This window comes from Octopus bimaculoides, chromosome 8, assembly GCF_001194135.2.
Source record: "Octopus bimaculoides isolate UCB-OBI-ISO-001 chromosome 8, ASM119413v2, whole genome shotgun sequence".
Classification (NCBI taxonomy): Eukaryota; Metazoa; Mollusca; class Cephalopoda; order Octopoda; family Octopodidae; genus Octopus; species Octopus bimaculoides.
Genome location: NC_068988.1, coordinates 48163115 through 48168919, shown reverse-complemented (window position 1 = coordinate 48168919; position 5805 = coordinate 48163115).

Below are 5805 nucleotides of genomic sequence, written 5' to 3'. Positions count from 1 at the left end.
AAAGTAAAATATATATTTTTACTTCTATTTTTTCATTTTCGGGGAGTTTTTGCAATGTTAGCAGGAAAAAATGCTTACCCACATGCACATGTACACGCACGCACGCACACACACATACACGCACTCACACACACACACACACACACACACACACACACACACACACACGCAAATGCACACATTAAATACATATTTACATATATACATACGTGTATATATGAATGCATTTATACAAACACACATATATAGATGTATATATATTTGATATAATTAAATACATATAACATGCATATAAACACATACACATAGACTTATATTCATACCTTTAAAAATACAAAAACTTATGAACATAATTTCATATCTGCATATATTTTTATAGTTAAACATAGTTACAGATTTGTATATAAATTTATTTATATTTTTTCCTATATACATGTAATTTTATCTGTTAAAAAATGTTCAATGAAATAGGCTTAAAATAAAATATACATGCGTGTGACATTTTCTTTAAAAAATACTTCATTTTTATTTATTCATCATTTTTTCCTATGTGTTTATTCTATAACATATAAAACTCTATATACTTTCAGTTATATTTTCAATATTTACAAAATATTGATTTCTTTTTTCAATATAGATACATATACTCTTAGTTGTATAGGTTTATAAGCATGTAGTTAATGTGCTTAAATAAGGAAGAATCATATTGTGACATTTATATATTTCCTCAAGGTCATTTGAGGCACAGATGAAGTGAAGTAGCTACCACTGCAAATTAGTATCAAATCTAAATCATAGATTTGATGTTTCCATCCAGATAATTCCTCTACATTAACATCAGGTTTACATTAACATCATTATCTGCCTACGACAAAGTGGGAAACCTTTCAGTTTTCATTTAATCTGCTAGATATTGTTGCTAAATAACCCTAAAATTACACTCTGCCATTTTAAGTATAGATAGATACATTGGATAGTATAATGTTAGATATGCTGTCAGTATAAAATGCAGGTGGTCATAGCTGGAGCACTTTTGATTATAGTCTGCTTGATTAAGTCAAGTTTTGTTGGGTGTAGTAGATCAACAACAGCAATGATAACAATAATAACCAATTATGTATACGTACTAAAGTATATTATACATGACAGATTTGAGAGCATTATCCTTTAAAAGGTAACTAAATACCTGTCACAATAAAGAAGTTATAAGTTTTAAAGGTTTTATTAAGGAAGATTAGCAACTAGCATATTAAAGAAAATATACCCATTTAACTGGATTACAACCAGAAGCAAACAAACTTTCTTGAATGTCACATTTAGTTGTCATGTCCCACCTATTTCCTCTCTATACTCTGGTGTTTTTGATTACTTCATAGAAGTTCTTTTCTTTCTTTTTAGGGTGGGGGATAAAAGAATGCGATTTGGCATCACTTATGGTTGCCATTTTGTTTACAATTTTTCTGTCTCCATTAGGACTTATAAGAGCTAAGATATTTTATTCTTCATCAAGTATTTTTATATGACATATATGTTTCCGAAACTAGTATCTTTTACATTAGTTGATATTATTATTGTTGTTTAGCCCTGTTTAAGGAGACCTGTGATCATAGACAATCCAGTCATGGCCTTTTCTTCTTTTTGGTTAAATGATTCTAAAACTATACTGTTCAGCACATCCTTCTATTTTTAAAGACAGCGAGATCATTGCCAGTGCCGATAGACTAGCTCCTGTGCAGGTGGCACGCAAAACGCACCATTTCGAGTGTGGCTGTCGCCAGTTCCGCCTGACTGGCCCTCATGCCGGTGGCACGTAAAACACCCACTACACTCTCGGAGTGGTTGGCATTAGGAAGGGAATCCAGCTGTAGAAACTCTGCCAGAAGAGATTGGAGCCTGGTGTCGCCTCTTGGTCCACCAGTCCTCAGTCAAATCGTCCAACCCATGCTAGCATGGAAAGCGGACGTCAAACGATGATGATGATGATGAATAGGATGTAGCTTTTAGCAATTTGAACCCCATTGTTGAGGCTCTCCCATTGGCTTACCTCTATCTTGATTTAGTTAATTAGCACCAAACCCAAAGCATATTAATGAATGGTTTTATGTAATGCTCATAAGATTTCTAAACATCCACTTAGACTAACCAAAATCATTTTTTGAATTAATGTTGTTCTCATCGCTTTACAGTCATGTTCTTATGCTTTCTGAGTCAGCTGCCTTTTCTAGAGTATGAGTCCTGCCACTGTGACTGTCTTTTGAAATTGTGTTTGAAAAATCTAGCATCATGAGATGAAACTTCATTACACCTTCCCATCTCTTCCTTGTCTTTTTCTTCAGTCCCATGTCTTTTTCGTCAGTCCTTATCCAAGTCTTTTCTCTTGCAAACTCCATTTCATTGTTTTTAGATTCATTTTTGTTTTTCTCATAGCTCATCTAAGCATTATCATTCAGGCACATTAGCATTACTCATCCAAAAGAGAAATATATTTTATTCCATTTCATTAGACAATGATATGTGAGTGTGTGTGTGTTTGTGTGTGTGTCCCATTGGTACGTAAAATGCACTAACTGAACATGATTGATGCCAGAGCTACCTAACAGTGCTATACATATATGTGTATATACATAAACAGAGACATTCTTGCATCCAGATTTTCCAACCCATACCAGCACGGGAATCAAGCATTGGACAAGGATGATGATGATGATAATAAGTCCAGACAATTTTTTGAAAAATAACTTTTATTAACCAACTTGTCATCTTCTATTGAAAGAACTGACCAGCTGTATAGATATAAACACATTTGTTCTTCTTTCTCTCTTCTTTCTTTCTTTCCTTCTCTTTTACATTGACACTCCTTTCAGATACACATGCACTCACACACACGCACTCACACACACACACACAAACACACCTTCTCTCTCACTTTCTCCCTGTTCCTCACCCTCTTTTACTATCCTATACACCCCACATTCATTTTTGTTTTTTGTTTTTCCCCCTCTCTCTCCACCCCTACACACTCAATAATATCATAAAAAGAGAGGAATCCCTTCAAAAAAATTTTAATCTGAAGAATCTATTAGAGTAGATGCAAGCACTAATATATGATTTATAAAAACATGTGACATATCAATAAAAATTTGTAGATGTACAACCATCCAGATCTCTGAGTACCTTATTATTTTTTCTAATAAATAATACTTGTACATCACCTCCAAGCCTTCTAATACACACACACACACACACACACACACACATATATATATATATATATATATGCACGTATATGTTTATATTCATGTAACACGTCTAGTTTTATTATGAATGTTGTCTAGACTTAATGAATTCCTCTAATGGGAGAGTAAACTACTGATTTATGAAGATATCCAATATTTTCTCCAAGTCACATATAGCTTTAATAATATCCTTACATTTCACAATAAATTACATGAATACATATGCATGTAAACATTTAGTTTTCCAGTCACCATTGATAGGGCTTAAAACTGATATTAGTGTGATTAGAAACTGGACTATTTTGTCTTTCTGAATATTAACTAAGAATTGTTAAAAATTAAACAATTCTGATTTTCTATCCATTTATATTTTAGTCAAGAAAAATGTGTTTTAACCATGAATTTTTTAGATCCTCCTTGGCTGGTGACTCTGATGCAAATAATGTTTATTTGGTCAAGAAGATGCAGGTCCAGGACCTTCACTGATATCAAAATTAGTCTGTCAGTATTCTCCACTTGCATATCTTTTGCATGTGCTGACTCTTGAGTCGCTACTGTGGAAGCATGAGAAAATGAGGAGCAATCTAAACTAATTAAGATTAAGAAGTGTTCTGGCATACACAGACAAAGCTGATCTTTTGACCATCAGGTATAGTAAATTTAGCAGCTCTACACAATTTCTATCCACTTCTATTCATTTGCTAGGCTTGGGTCAACTTGAGTCTATAGTAAAGACAGTTGCTCAAGATGCCCTGCAGTGGGAACAAACTTCAGTCATCATGGTTGTGAGATTCTGTAAGACATTAAATAACATTTAGACTAACCACATTTGTCTTCATAAAATATATATAACAGAATTTGAACCGCTGAAAACAAAAAAGCACAGATCACTTATTATATGCAGAAATACAGTGCACTAAATCAGTGCACTAAATCAGTGCACTAAATCAAATCATGCATATTAGTGATATTCATTCTATTGACCTGGTTGTAATGAAATGCAAATTCTACCTTGGTGGGATTTAGACTTAGAAAGTATAAGGACATGACTGAATACTAATGCTCTACTATTCCTACCAACTCCCCATCCTTTCACTTACATGTATTATATTACAAATATTACCATGGTGAGAGTTTTCACATTATTCTTGTCTTATATGATAACAACAAAATATCTAACTAGATCTGCACAGTATCTCGCAGTTTGACAATATGATTTAAATGGAAATAAATGGGCATGAAATACATAGACAATGTCATGTGGCTGACAATGTACCAATACCATCATCATTATCATCGTCCTCATCATCATCATTATCATCATAATCGACATCATCATCAGTATTACCATCGTTGTCTTCATTTCCATTGAATCTAGCAAGATAGCAAACAATTATTTTCACCTCTAGCTAATGCCATTAGTGAATAAATGAAACTGTATATCCACCCAAAAGAAGCGATATTCCAGTGTAGAATCAATAACTTTCCATGAACTGTGTGATATGTGATATATGATAGGATACATATATATTCCGCTATTGACCTTTTTATCATTTCTAATCAGTTTTAACCATATTTGTGCTTCTCTTTTTGTGTGTCTGTTTTATATCAGGTTTTACTTTTCAATTTTCACCAGATTACGTTGTATAAGTAATAAATATATATTGCAACTTGGTCTGGTGAAAGACTTGCATTGAATACTTCTACTGACTGCTGAAAAAGTTCTGTTGACAGCTTGGAAATACTGCAATCCTGGGGATTCTCTTGTGGGGTGTGTAGAATTACATTGACTATAATAAGTTTGGTATGAGCTTTAAATGTCAATGGTTTAGGTCAGCTTTTCTCGCCTTGGGGTAAATTGTAACTGGATTTTCTCGAAGCTAGTCACAAATATCAATAAAATTTTGCATGCAAAGGGATGATTTTTATATTCTTTTACAAAAACCACAGCTTGCTATGTTTATAATCATCAGTTGATAAACAGAATAGTTTGAGATTTTCATCACTTTACCAAGGTTTCGTTGTGTTTGTGGCTTATACACTCAACTCTTAGTTGCTCAGACCAACTTCCAACTTTCTGGGGAAAATAATTGCATATAGAGTCACAATAATTTCTACTTTGAGATGAAGAGAATATATACATACATACACTTATGTGAGTGTGTGTGTGTGTGTGTGTGTATACCTATGCAATACACATGTATATATATATATATATATATATATATATATGTATACACACTGTAAAGTGGTTGGCGTTTGGAAAGGCATCCAGCTTTAGAAACCTTGCCAAAACTGACCTCGCCAGTACTTGTGCCATGTAAAAAGCACTAAGTCTATTCTGCTGAGTGGTTGGTGTTGGGAAGGGCATCCAGCTGTTAAAATCCCACCAAAACAGTCACAGAGGTCTGGTGCAGGCTTGTGCCTGTCCACCTCTTGTGAATCCATCCTATCCATACTAGCATAGAAAGCAGCCATCAAACGATGATGATGATGGTGATATTTGAATACCATGCATCCATTTCCAAGTATATATGTGTGTATGTGTATGTGTATGTATGTATATATA